This window comes from Sebastes fasciatus, chromosome 4 (genome assembly GCF_043250625.1).
Source record: "Sebastes fasciatus isolate fSebFas1 chromosome 4, fSebFas1.pri, whole genome shotgun sequence".
NCBI classification, from domain to species: Eukaryota; Metazoa; Chordata; class Actinopteri; order Perciformes; family Sebastidae; genus Sebastes; species Sebastes fasciatus.
Window position 1 is genome coordinate 1,271,305 of NC_133798.1, and position 13,696 is coordinate 1,285,000.

Genomic DNA, 13,696 nt, shown 5'->3' on the forward strand with positions numbered 1-13,696 from the left:
GCCAACACAGCTACAGCCATACACTGGACTTCATGTACCTTTTAGCTCATATATACAGGAATATAATGTATATAAATATATACAGTAATACATCAGTATCGGTATCGGTATCGGTGCATCCCTACTTATGAGTGAGAATGTGAGTCAGGTGGGCCTCACTCGGCCCCTCTAACAACACAGAGTACAGAAGCTTGGCTTGAATAATACAAAACCCTACTGTATGTTTGCTTGTAATGGTGCATGTGAGCCCTGCAATCAAACCCTTAATCCTCACAATATTAACACCACACGTTGTAGAGGTTTGGGGCTGGATTAGGCCTACCATTAGCTAGCAGCTGTGACATTATATCCCATAAAGTATGTCCACGTTGCACACCAACTGGATGATTGGACAATTACATTGAATTTCAGGGTGAATTTAGAAGCCAAACACTTTTTGTATGTGCCTAATATCAGCACCTGTAGATACAACAGCTCTGCAGTAATCCCTCTATAATGTTCACATTTTGTTGATACTGTAATGAACAAGTACAAAAACTTTACTAGATATACTGTACATACGTATTAATAGTCCAGCCCTCATGGGTGGTTGTGCTACTGCCTTGCAGTGCAATAGACTGTCCAGACTTGGTTTGGATTAAATTTAAGACCCCGTTTTTAAATTTAAGACCTTTGGACTGCTGGTGTACAACCTGTTAGCCGGGCCACTGGCCACAAGGGTCTCAATGTTTACAGACTGCAGCTCAAACATGCACACCCTAAACCCTCCAACTTTAATAGAAAAGAGGAGCATTTAAATGTAAAGTCAAATCGACTCTATTAAAACACAGCAGATGGCAGAGATACCAATAAATAAAAGGAAAGTAAAGTACAGTAGACTAAATAAAAGTGTTGTCATGACGATAGTATTGAAGTCCTAAATATCTGGATACCGATACTGACGATGCCACGCAAAAACCTAAAACATCAGAAAAAGTAATGATAGATGACAGAACATAGAATTTAAAATGATTTTTTTTTTTATTAAAGATAGAGTTGACGATGTTGGAAAGCTAGCATAATTTCAGGAGCTCCTTCTAACCCCCCCCCCCCCCCCCCTCCCTCGGGGCTCCTTCCAAGGCAACGCCCCCCCGCCCTCCCCCCCACTCCCACACACACACACACGAGCACCGCCGCATCGTAACTACTTCACAGACACAGAGCGGAGAGAAGACCTCAACAACGCTACCTCATGACCAGTAACCGCGGCAGTGCTACTGCAGGGCTGACTTTTCTCTTCCATTCTCCAGGAAACGTGCGGCGGCGCGCTTTGAGTTCAGGCCGGTGCACGTCAAGGTTAGAGTACGAACAGGGAGGCTGGGAGGCGTTTGATTGGTTCTTTCCAAGCGGATCTCGAGGCAGTGATTGGTAGACGTTTTTACAGGATTACAGCAGCTACAGATGACGGCTCTTTTCCGCTCTTTATCAGAGCTCATCAGTAATGGATCGCTGACGGGGGGGTAAAGACCATTTCAACCAATAGAACAGATAGTGGAGACTGGAGAACATCGTCAACCTTGCCTTTAAATTTAAAAAAAAATGTTTTGCCCAAAAATACCAAAATGGAACTGCTTACCCCAGCTTTAACTGAAATGTCCTTCCAGGACCCATTTCAATCATCCTGCAACTCAAACTTTGGTTCTCAATCCAACCTTTGGAAAGTCCTCTGACATAGTGGAGCTCAACTTGGCCTTTCTCATCTGACAGCAGCCCACTAGTCAGCCAGAGACACTCTGCTCCCTGGTGTATTTTTGTCTTGGGCTGATATATGCAGTGACACCCCCTTATAAGTCAACCACCCATTCCAGGAAGTGACAGCTTGATTTTTCCCCCCACAAGCATTATAGAACAGATAAGCAGGAAACGCCAACATGAAATGGTCAGAGATTAACATCTTGAGGGTTGGCTGCTGAGCAGTAGGAAGTGAAGATCAAAGCAGAAATGAAAAAATAACGCTCCAAAGCTAAGCTGAATTTTGAGGATGGATGGCTTTCCTAGCTAGATTGACAATAAGGGGGTTTCTGAGCAGTTTACACAACAGAAGTGCTCGACATCCAATCACCGAAGAAATACAATTCTTGCAGAAATCTCCAAATGTCAAAAGTTTTTGATCCCAAATCATAGCATGTCTTTTTCTACGGTGTTCCTCAAGGTCTTGATGTCTTAATGTGGTATTATGGAGGGATTATTGATCATTTTTATTAATTCTCCAGTGGTAAAAAATGGTTAAATTTAGCACCAAATCTGTGTAACAAATGGTATCAACCCAAAAATTACTGCAACAACTTATGAGACATAATATAGCATGGAGATGACCATCAGATACTGCTATCATCATGTTCTAAACCCCTATACACTTTTACCATTTATTTGAATTATTTAATTCATGTTTATTTCTGATTTATGTCTAGAACAACTAGACACACAGTGCTGAGCTGCATCTCAGATTAATCTTCAGGTTCCAGCTGTCAGATGATGTACACCACTTCTATGTGACATCTACTGTTGACCTGCTATCTCTCCCTAAAGACACCCTGGACCGGTACCTCCTTAAAGACCGCCTGTACCCTGTACCTCCCTAAAGACCCCCTGTACCCTGTACCTCCCTAAAGACCGCCTGTACCCTGTACCTCCCTAAAGACCGCCTGTACCCTGTACCTCCCTAAAGACCTCCTGTACCCTGTACCTCCCTAAAGACCCCCTGTACCCCCCTAAAGACCGCCTGTACCCTGTACCTCCCTAAAGACCCCCTGTACCCTGTACCTCCCTAAAGACCCCCTGTACCCTGTACCTCCCTAAAGACCTCCTGTACCCTGTACCTCCCTAAAGACCGCCTGTACCCTGTACCTCCCTAAAGACCGCCTGTACCCTGTACCTCCCTAAAGACCGCCTGTACCCTGTACCTCCCTAAAGACCTCCTGTACCCTGTACCTCCCTAAAGACCGCCTGTACCCTGTACCTCCCTAAAGACCGCCTGTACCCTGTACCTCCCTAAAGACCGCCTGTACCCTGTACCTCCCTAAAGACCGCCTGTACCCTGTACCTCCCTAAAGACCGCCTGTACCCTGTACCTCCCTAAAGACCTCCGGTACCCTGTACCTCCCTAAAGACCGCCTGTACCCTGTACCTCCCTAAAGACCGCCTGTACCCTGTACCTCCCTAAAGACCTCCTGTACCCTGTACCTCCCTAAAGACCCCCTGTACCCTGTACCTCCCTAAAGACCGCCTGTACCCTGTACCTCCCTAAAGACCCCCTGTACCCTGTACCCCCATAAAGGCCCCCTGTACCCTTTACCCCCCTAAATAAGAGGTGTATTGTGGTCTCAGAGGGTTAGGGAAAGCATCAACAGTATAACAGTAACAGGTATGTTTTTCTGTTCTGCTGCTAGAAAACGGTTAGAAGGAAACACATTTAGATTTCCCTCCTGAGGTCGGGGTTAACAAGGATTTGTCCTGGACCTCTGACCCGTGAGCCCTTCATGCTGACCAAGCTGCTTCTAACTAACACTCACATTCAGCAACTATAAGCTGATTGCAACAATTGCTCTTGCTAATGCTTATTTACCTCAAATCCATAATCATATGAATGGAGCCATGCAAACTCACTCACTGAGTGTATGACCAGTGAATGCCAAGTTCTATCTTCTTCTGACAGACAGCAGTCAGCAGCCTGAGGTTCTGACCTCTGCACAGCTTGGCAGGGTTGTGTAAAAAAAGGGGGAAGCATTCATCAAGTTTGAATGCAGATTACAGAAGTGCAAATTGAGTGAAAGTTTATCCTTCTACTGAAACATCAGTCCACAACAACTATGGTTCTAAGACGAGCCTTCTCGCCTGACTGGATTTCAGGTCTCCGAGGAGGTGAAGCCACCTGCTGCACAGAGAGGAGGGACACACTTGTATCACTGTCTAAAACTACAAGTTCACATGCATAGTTTGGGCAAATCCATTCTCTTCCAATCTTAAAGACAGTCCGTTTGTAAGAATCAGAAATGTTGTTAACAGCGACACTTGTGGCCGTTAAGTCAATGAAAGTCAGCGTCCTGTTGCAAACGCTCGTGCTTGTGCTCACTCTACATAGACATGAAGGAGCATCGCTCAACACAACTGCTTGGCAGTAATGTTAGCTGACCAGACGAAGGTCTCTCCATGAATCAACGCTGATCCTAGTGTTGGCTTTTCCTGCCTCAGCCTCCCGACCGCGGCCGGAGGGAACGGGGGAGACACCGGAGTTTTGGTCTGAGACGATAATGTTTCTCTCTGCGGAGCCCCGTCACTTCACAAGACACGGGAAACCTCTGTTGGTCTGGAGGAGCTGCAGCAGTTATTTCTGCACAAACGTCCACTGTACATTCACTAGATATTCTCAGAGCTAAACTAACTCTTCTGCAGTGTGGAGGGAGCAGCATGCACGTGAGGTGGAGCGAGAGATCGTGTGAGAACGAGCGCGGTGTGTGAGTGAAGGCAGGCAGAGGAGCAGAGTACAGCAGAGACTCCGGTCCTGGAGACCAAAGCTACAGGTCTCCCCCGCGTCCTCCGACCGCGGCCAACACTGTTTAACAGACGGGCTTCACTAGATACAACCAAGAGGTTTTGGTGCTTCACTGTAGTTTGTGTTGGAGTCTGAGTCTGAACAGCGTAGCCACACGCGAGCGCTCATGAGACACCGACCCGCAATGATTTATACGTGTAAGAAGTTACAAACAGTCCCTTTAAAGCAGCAGTGGGTAGAAATGGAGCAAATATGATTAAAAAAGTATTTTTTTATGAAACGGTCACTATATCCTGACAGTAGTACATCAGACAAATAATCTGAAAAAAATCATGTTCCTCTGTGTCCTCCGGTTTCCTCCGGTGCTCCTAAAGGCATCTGCAAGATTTCACAGACCAGAGGATATCAAGCAGTAAGAGCTGATCTGGAGTCTGCCGCCCAGCTGCCATCTATGAGAGCCGGCTGTCAATCATTCACTAACTCCGACCAAACGGTCAAACTGGGCAGCGTAATAGGTTGTAATGTCTATTTCTCTCCTCAGATGTTCTCAGAATCATCTTGTAGTGTACTGTTTAGCTGTAAAATGAGAAAGTTTGTGACCCGGCAGCCATGTTGAGATCTGCTGAGGAAATACCAAGCACCGCCCACCAGCTGGAGGACACTGTTTACATTTACAGCTAAACAGTACACCAGCTTGTACCACACAGCTTGTAGTGAAGGAGGTTAAATAACGCTCCAAACTTAGGCTAAATGTTGGCGAGGAAAAACTGTCATGGCCATTTTCAAAGGGGTCCCTTGACCTCTGACCTCCAGATCAGTGAATGTAAATGGGTTCTATGGGTACCCACGAGTCTCACTTTACAGACATGCCCACTTTATGATAATCACATGCAGTTTGGGGCAAGTCATAGTCAAGTCAGCACACTGACACACTGACAGCTGTTGTTGCCTGTTGGGCTGCAGTTTACCATGTTATGATTGGAGCATATTGTTTTATGCTAAATGCAGTACCTGTGAGGGTTTCTGGACAATATCTGTTATTGTTTTGTGTTCATTGATTTACAATAATAAATATATACATACATTTGCATAAAGCAGCATATTTTTCCACTCCCATGTTGATAAAAGGATTAAATACTTGACTAATCTCCCTTTGAGGTACATTTAGAACAGATCACAATTAATTGTGATTAACTATTTTAATTGATCGACAGCCCTAAAAGAAATATATTTTTCACCCCTGTAACTCTCTCTCTCACACTTCTTCATCTGCCTGGCTGCACTTATTTGTTAATAAAAGTGTAAATTGTAGTGAAACTGACTAAACACTTTGAAACCAACAATATCAGGGACCAATTGTTTATTTATATTATAATAAATACAGTTATTCATGAAAATACAATGGTGATATCGGATGTGTGTTGCAGTTTATGGGTCAAGGGTTAGGGTTCTGGGTTCAGGTTTTGGGTTTGTTTTTATTTTATTTGTATTTATTTAATTAATTAATTAGTTTGTTTATTTATTTATTTAAGGTTTCTATCTTACTACTATGAATTATATTATTGTAGTACTTATTATTTCTAATTCTAACTAACTAATTAAATTATTTTAAAAATTATTTTTATGTTATTTTTTTCTGTAACTGCACCTGTAGGGGTGGGAAGAAGGCTGGGCCTGTCTCTGTGTGGGAGTGGGAAGCGATGTGTACTGTATGTGTGTATATAAACTGGGGGAAAAAAGTTTGGAAACTTGTGTTTGGTGGATTATTTCTCTGTTGTTACAATGCTAATGGTCATTGTATTTTACATGGTTGGAAAGCCTGTTTATTTACCTTCACAATGATGTCCAACTTGTAAGGATCATGCATTTGTGAGATGAGCAGCACAGCTGATTATGTGGGGAGCGCCCAAGAAAAATGTTCCAAAATGCTCTGCCAATGGTAAACAGTGTATTCTCCTGTTGGTATTGACTCTTGTTTTGAAATGTTTGGTGGATTGGATGATTGAAGGATGATCCACCACCTGTACAGTTACACCTGGCGGTTCACTTATTAAACACACACACACACGCACGCGCACGCACACAACAAGAAGCAGCATGTTCGGAACTGAATGTCGGATCAGAACCATTAAACACAACATTCCTGCTGATGTGCGTCTGTCAGCTACTCACAGAGAGTCCCGAGCAGCAGTCCCGCTGTCTCCTCCGGCTTTTATCCACAATATGTCGCTGCTGGAGGTCCACAACTGTCCTCATAGGTCGGTTAAAGGTCCACAACTGTCCTCACAGGTTGGTGAACGACTCGGTTCAGGGTTCAGCAGAGCGACCTGTTCCGCACATGAGAGCCGCAGTGTGTTCCCCCCCCCCGTGTTGTAGACTAGCGTCAAGTCCGACTGCTGCACAGAGAGGGAACTTCCGGTTAATAGTTTTCCAGAATAAACCTCTCATTAAAGACTAGCTCGGTAGTAGAATAAATCATTGATATTTTGAATTGTAGTCCCAGTCTGTGGTCCCGGTCTTACTCTGTATCAGGGCTGCCAATGACTCATTCATCATTGTAGCGACTGGCTGGTGTATACAACAAGGAAAAGTCTTCTTCTATCTATCTATCTATCTATCTATCTATCTATCTATCTATCTATCTATCTATCCATCCATCCATCTATCTACCTATCTATCTATCCATCCATCCATCCACCTACCTACCTACCTACCTATCCATCCATCCATCCATCCATCCATCCATCCATCCATCCATCCATCCATCCATCCATCCATCCATCCATCCATCCATCCATCTACCTACCTACCTATCTATCTATCTATCTATCTATCTATCTATCTATATATCTATCTATCTATCTATCTATCTATCTATCTATCTATCTATCTATCTTATTGTAAATCAATTAACAACACACAATGACAGATATTGTCCAGAAATCCTCACAGGTACTGCATTTAGCATAAAAAATATGCTCCAATCATAACATGGCAAACTGCATATAAAATATATATAAAAAAATATATGGAATGAGTTAAATAAATTAGAGACATTAAAATGCATGTATAAAATATATATGTAAACACATATATAGGGAGTGCCAAACCTAATCAAGACGTTAAAACAAATTTGTGTTAACGCGTTATTATCGCGTTAACTTTATAACACTATAACTACTATAACACTAGTGCATAATCTTACTGTTGAGTTAGTGAGTTAGTTATAGTTATATACTTAGTTATAGTTTTTTTGGGTTGATTAAAGACACGGCTGGACATCACACCATAGCCTAGCATTATAGGCTATTGTTCCTGCAGGGAAACCAGCCAACTAGGAGAATAAGACAGCTTTTACTTTTATATCACTGTGTTTTCTGTTGTTGAAGTTTACAACAGCGTGTAGGCTCATTGTCAGTGCAAGCTTAAATTCTCACACAGAAAGGGTAGGCTAACTTATACCATCACAAATTGTATATCATTTATTTCAACACAATCACTAGGCTATCTAATCTCAATTTTGGTGCATTAGTTCCTGTAAAGTCATTTTAATTAGGCCTTCCTACTAATATTGTCTTTATTTATTCATGTGTGATTCAGAAGACCAAAAATAGCCTACTATAACTATAATTTAATACAATATTCTGTTCAATGGCAGCAGTCACACCTGTAGGCTTTGAGTCTCTAGTTTTTAAGACCTTGTTTTATTTTGAAAGTAAATTCGCCTCATATCCGGTGCTGCTCTCTCTGTCTATAGCTGGCTTGACACAGCTGGTCAGCGCATAATAAGACATCCAATAGGAACCTGAGCCTTAAATTTGGGTTGGTGTCAATTTTGACTGTCAAATGGATTTTTCTCTGTCAGCATTCAAGTCACAGCAAAGCAGACACAGAATGGTCAGTATCATATTTCTACCTATTCAACAATGATTCTGAATAATAGCATGGGTTCCACATCTCTGATAAGTACACTGCAAGTACACATCTTCAATTGTTAAACCTATAACATAGTTAAACACTAGAATGTCTGTATGTGATCAGACTTTACAAATAAATCAATCAATCAATAAATCAATACATGCTTGGTTGACTTTGTCACTGGATCTATCAACCACATGTGTTGGTCACGGTGCTAGACTTTTATTAGTAATTCAATAATTCATGCAACATTTCCAAAAACATCCTCTTAAGATAAACTATAGATATGTACTTTTATTATTGTAGATTTAAAACATTTCAATGTCTCCAGATTGACATTAGCAGTAAACAGATGTTATGGTAAATGGATTTACATTTATAAAGTGCTTTACACTACATGTCAGCATTCACCCATTCACACACACATTCATACACTGCTGGCATCAGGATCTAATTTAAATACTCATTTCACATACCGAAGGCACAGCCTTCAGGAGCAAGGTAAGTATCTTGCTCAAGGACACTACCACTACCACCGCAGACCTACCAATCGGTGGGCGACCCGCTCTACCTTTGAGCCACAGCCGGCCCCCCTATGTTGGTGAAGGGAGTCCAAAGACCATACTTAAAGCAACAGTAGTCAGTATATTTTTGGCATCATTAGGCAAAAATCCCATAATAACCTTTCAGCATATTGTAATTCAAGTGTTCTGAGAGAGAACTAGACTTCTGCTCCTCCTCATGGCTCTGTTTTCAGGCTTTAGAACATCTAGCCCGTGACGGGAGGCTTTGACCAATCACAGGTCATTTCAGAGAGAGAGCGTTCCTATTGGCTCCAGATCAGCTCTGATTAGTTGTTTTCCTCCGGTCTGTGAAATCCTGTAGTTGCCCTAAGGAGACACCGGAGGACACCGGAGGACACCGGAGGACACCGGAGGACACCGGAGGACACAGAGGAACATGATTTTTTTCAGATAACCTGTCTCATGCACTACTGTCAGGATAGCGACCGTTTTATAAAAATAGCTTTTTTTAATCATATTTGCTCCAATCTTGCCTACTGCTGCATTAATCGTATGACCAATGAGTCCTCACTAGCTCCGAGGATGCTCTTGCTCAAGGTTCAAAGTTCTTTATTTGTCATTTGTCAATTCCAGCAAAGCAGTCATCAGCAATGAAAATCTTTGGTCTCAGGTTCCTAGACCAATGCTCATAAAATATGTATATATAAAAGAGGAAATCACACAAGTAAAAAGCAAAATGATAATCTAAGGCATAAAATAGTGCAGTTAAAATAAATATAAACATAAGTAAATATAAAATAGTAATGTCAATGTAAATTTGTAATTTTGTGGAAGACAGTATTCCAGATGGGAAAACTGAATGTAAACAGGATGTAGTATGTAATAATGAGAAGTACTAAAATTATATATACAGAGGTGTAGACAGGAATGTAGTATGTATAGAGAAGTAAATATGTATGTATATACACATAGGTGTAATAGTTTGTAAAACAGTAAAGTAAAGTGACAACTTGGCTGACCTCTGACCTTCCTGTGGGTGGGAACCAGAGAAAATACAGCTTTCCAACACATGCTAATATTGTGTCACAGTATTGTCATCAAAGAGTTTTGTTCAGTTTTCTAAGGTCGTGGTGATGTGGAAAATGAGATGATGTGTCCGTGCCTTGACACTGATTGTAATGACCACATCGAGGCAGCATCTTTCACACAAAACACTGGAGCAAAAAGCAGGAAAGCATTGGTCTGAACACTGAACCCATAAAGACTGATAAACACTTTAAAATGCCCCCCACCACCTCCCCACACACACTTCTTACCACACCAGCTGCCTTTTATTGCTCCCTGACAGCTGTCCTCTGAAATCAGAAGAAAACTGCACTCACGCTGAACATGGAATTGTATCTCATGTATACAGAGAGAGAGAGAATATCCACTGCATACCTGACACTGTATGTACAATATGTCAGTAGTATATCAATGGTTGCTGATTTCTTTTGGCCCATTTACAGAAAGTGAGTGATGCTTCGGGGAGGAACCTGTTGTTTCCCTGAGATGTTTAGTCCTGCTCTGCCCTCAGGTGGTGGAATATGGAGGACAGAACCTGACAGAATACAAAATAAATGAATAAATGAATATGTCATTAAATGTAGCAAAAATAATATAAAACATAAATGTAGCCATTAATTAATTGATAAAATGTGACATAAATTGATTTGTCTGTTTTAATTTGCTTCTTTATTTATTTATATTTGTATTAATTCCCTTATTCATTTACTCTTCTGTTTAATTTTCCCTTTTATTTTTTAATTTTTTAATTTTTTATTTACTCTTCTGTTTAATTTTCCCTTTTATTTATTTTTCTATTAATTTTTCTATTTTTTATTTATTTATTAACTCTTCTGTTTAATTTTCCCTTTTATTTATTTATGTATTTATTTTTTATTTTTTCATTTTCTTATTTATTTATTTACTCTACTGTTTAATTTATTTTCCCTTTTATTTATTTATGTATTAATTTATTTATTTATTATATATTAATTCATGTTTTGATTTATTTTGATTTATTTTATTGTTTTGCAATTATTTCATATTCATTTTAAAATGTATGTATTTATTTATTTATGCACGATTTTCCCTTTGCATTTCACCCCTTATTTGTTTTCTCAAACTTATTTATTTATGTAATCTTTTCTTTATACATTTCTTTACACAAAATGGGTCTCCCCTTTACAGACATGCCCACTTTATGATAATCACATGCAGTTTTTTGCATGCAGTACAAATGTGTTATTCTTACCATTCTAAAAATAGTGAATCTGAATATTTCTGCATACTGGGGTCCCTAAACAGTCTTGAATTCCATAAATTTGGTATCACTGTAAAGCTGAGACTCTTGTGGATCCAATGAAACCAACTGTATTCATATGTGATGATGTTAGTCCCCATAGGAGACATTTCATTGTAGTGAGACCATTTTTTAATTGACCTCACTGTATAAAATGACCTGTGGTGACCTCTAGGATAATCACAGCCACGAACTAGAGACTCAGAGCATTCAGAGGATGGATGGATCAAACTAGAGACCCAGAGTATTCAGAGGATGGATGGATCAAACTAGAGACCTAGAGCATTCAGAGGATGGATGGATCAAACTAGAGACACAGAGCATTCAGAGGATGGATGGATCAAACTAGAGACCTAGAGCATTCAGAGGATGGATGGCTTTCCTAGCTATATTGACAATAAGGGGGTTTCTGATCAGTTTACACAATACAAGTAATATAATTCATTCTTTTCCCCCCCTGGTTTTTGACTATAACAACTTGACACACAGCGCTGAGCTGCATCTCAAATTAATGTTAAGATTCGTAGCTTTCAGATGATGTACACCTGTTCTATGTGACATCTACTGTTGACTTTTTATCTAGCCCTGAAAATCCCCTGTCCCTTCTTAAAAAAGAGGGTGGAATGGTCAGTTCCAGACCTTTATGGCTTTATGGGTTAAAAGATGCACAGGTCTTCAAATAGTCCAGTAAACCATGTGAGACTGAACACTGCCTGATCCATCTTTTGTTGTTGCTGCAAAGTACATATCAAATATTGTACATTTGCTTTTCATACACCAGGGGGCAATGTTGAATGCTTTAAAGAGAAAAGAAAGGGGAAAAACAGATGTTGCCCAGCATCAACAAAAGAATGAAACCCTACATAAGAAATGTAGACCTCATATTTGCTTCTCACGTCTTGGCTGGTTCTTCATCACCTCATTGTTTTTTTAAGTTGTATTATTATTATTATTATTATTATTATTATTATTATCATGTATTTTTAAACCTGTACTGTGTCAAGCGCGAACGTGCTATTGTTTTGCTGCCGCCATTAATATCAGCTCTCCACCTTAGCTGATTGGTTGATACAACTGTAGAAATAACGCCTACTTTGAGTTGACGTATTTCATTGGTTCTTGGCTTTGGTTTTTCCATCAAGTGAACCACGATGATTGGTGTTAGCAAATGTCAATCACATTCGGCAAAGCCATTAAAATCCCGCCTACTCTTACTCGTATTGGCTGAGAGGACAGCCTGCAGCGGGTTGACACTGGGGATTGGTTAGAAATACGTCAGTCAAGACTCAGTCAAAGTCCATTGGTTGTTGGTGCCAGTGCAGTTTCAACTATTGTTTTCTTTCTTACCAAAAGCAGTCAGACAGGCTCGGACGGCCAGACACTCTTCAACTATTGTTTTCTATTGTTACCATGTTTTCATCAACGAAGCCCACACTATCTGTCCTGTGGATCTAACTTTACACCTACAAGTAGAACTGTGAGTAAAACAATCCTTTGTGTTTGTGTTTCCCACGCGGACAGTCACATTGAGACACTCAGTGTAGCCGCAGTGAAGCGACCTCAACTAGACTGTTCGGATTCTGTTCTGTAGCTAGTATTTGATCATCATTGACCACTTCACAACATCACTGATACACTGTAGGAACTCCTCAATCACCTCGTTAATTGTAGAATAAAGTGTGTATGGTGGTTCTCTAGCGTTCCTACAGTGTGTCAATGTTTCCAGGCAGCTGTAAGTCAGTTGCAGTGCTTCGGTATGTCTGCCTATCAGCAACAGCTCCACCCCCTTTACTGTCTACAGGCTAGTTACTGCTACACTTGTCTGTTATGTTGTTCTATATAAAGATGTGGCCATATCTATCTAAAGGCACACCCTGTAACGCTTATTTATTAACAGTTCATAGTTCCTGTATATATTCAGTTGTTGATTACAACTGGATCAACTTGTGTAATTAAAACCAACCTCTACATTGTACAACGAAGGCTCCTGAAGCCCTAGTGGGAGTGATGGGTCATTCACGGTTTACTGTCAGACAACAGATCCTCCTCTGTGTGTTTTGACCTTCTGTTAGGAAGAGGAACATGTTCCTAACAGAACATGTTCTGATGGGAACATGTTCTGCTCTTTGGAACGTTATTCTTTGATTATGCACCCATGCTGCTTAATCAGTTAACTTTGGATTTACATGCATAAAAATGATTTTAGCGAGCCTAGCCTTACAGAAAGTCAGTGTTGATGTAGCCTGAGCCACACACACACACACACACACACACACACACACACACACACACACACACACACTCTTGTTGATGTTGACTGAGCTGTTCAGGGCCATGATATCGTCTCCATGAAACTTCCCTTCCATCCTCCTGATAACA

General features: G+C 40.8%; 2 protein-coding genes across 12 annotated transcripts in view; one reads left to right on the forward strand and one right to left on the reverse strand.

The window, feature by feature from the left end:
* The window catches only part of mical2b (microtubule associated monooxygenase, calponin and LIM domain containing 2b), a 141,612-nt gene extending 134,629 nt beyond the window's left edge, over nucleotides 1-6,983 (reverse strand). For 3 of the 10 annotated variants that reach the window (XM_074634099.1, XM_074634098.1, XM_074634101.1), the window contains exon 1: nucleotides 6,704-6,983. The gene's annotated coding sequence lies outside the window, so the exon portion shown is untranslated. Of the gene's footprint in view, nucleotides 1-1,615; nucleotides 1,776-6,703 lie in introns of those variants that run through there. The other 7 variants (XM_074634094.1, XM_074634092.1, XM_074634096.1 and 4 more) reach the window with 5 other exon arrangements.
* Nucleotides 6,984-12,594: 5,611 nt separating this feature from the next.
* enc2 (ectodermal-neural cortex 2) overlaps nucleotides 12,595-13,696 on the forward strand; it is a 36,758-nt gene continuing 35,656 nt past the window's right edge. Inside the window, exon 1 of one of the 2 annotated variants that reach the window (XM_074634103.1) lies at nucleotides 12,595-12,794. The gene's annotated coding sequence lies outside the window, so the exon portion shown is untranslated. The remainder of the gene's footprint in view (nucleotides 12,795-13,696) is intronic. The other variant, XM_074634104.1, reaches the window with a different exon arrangement.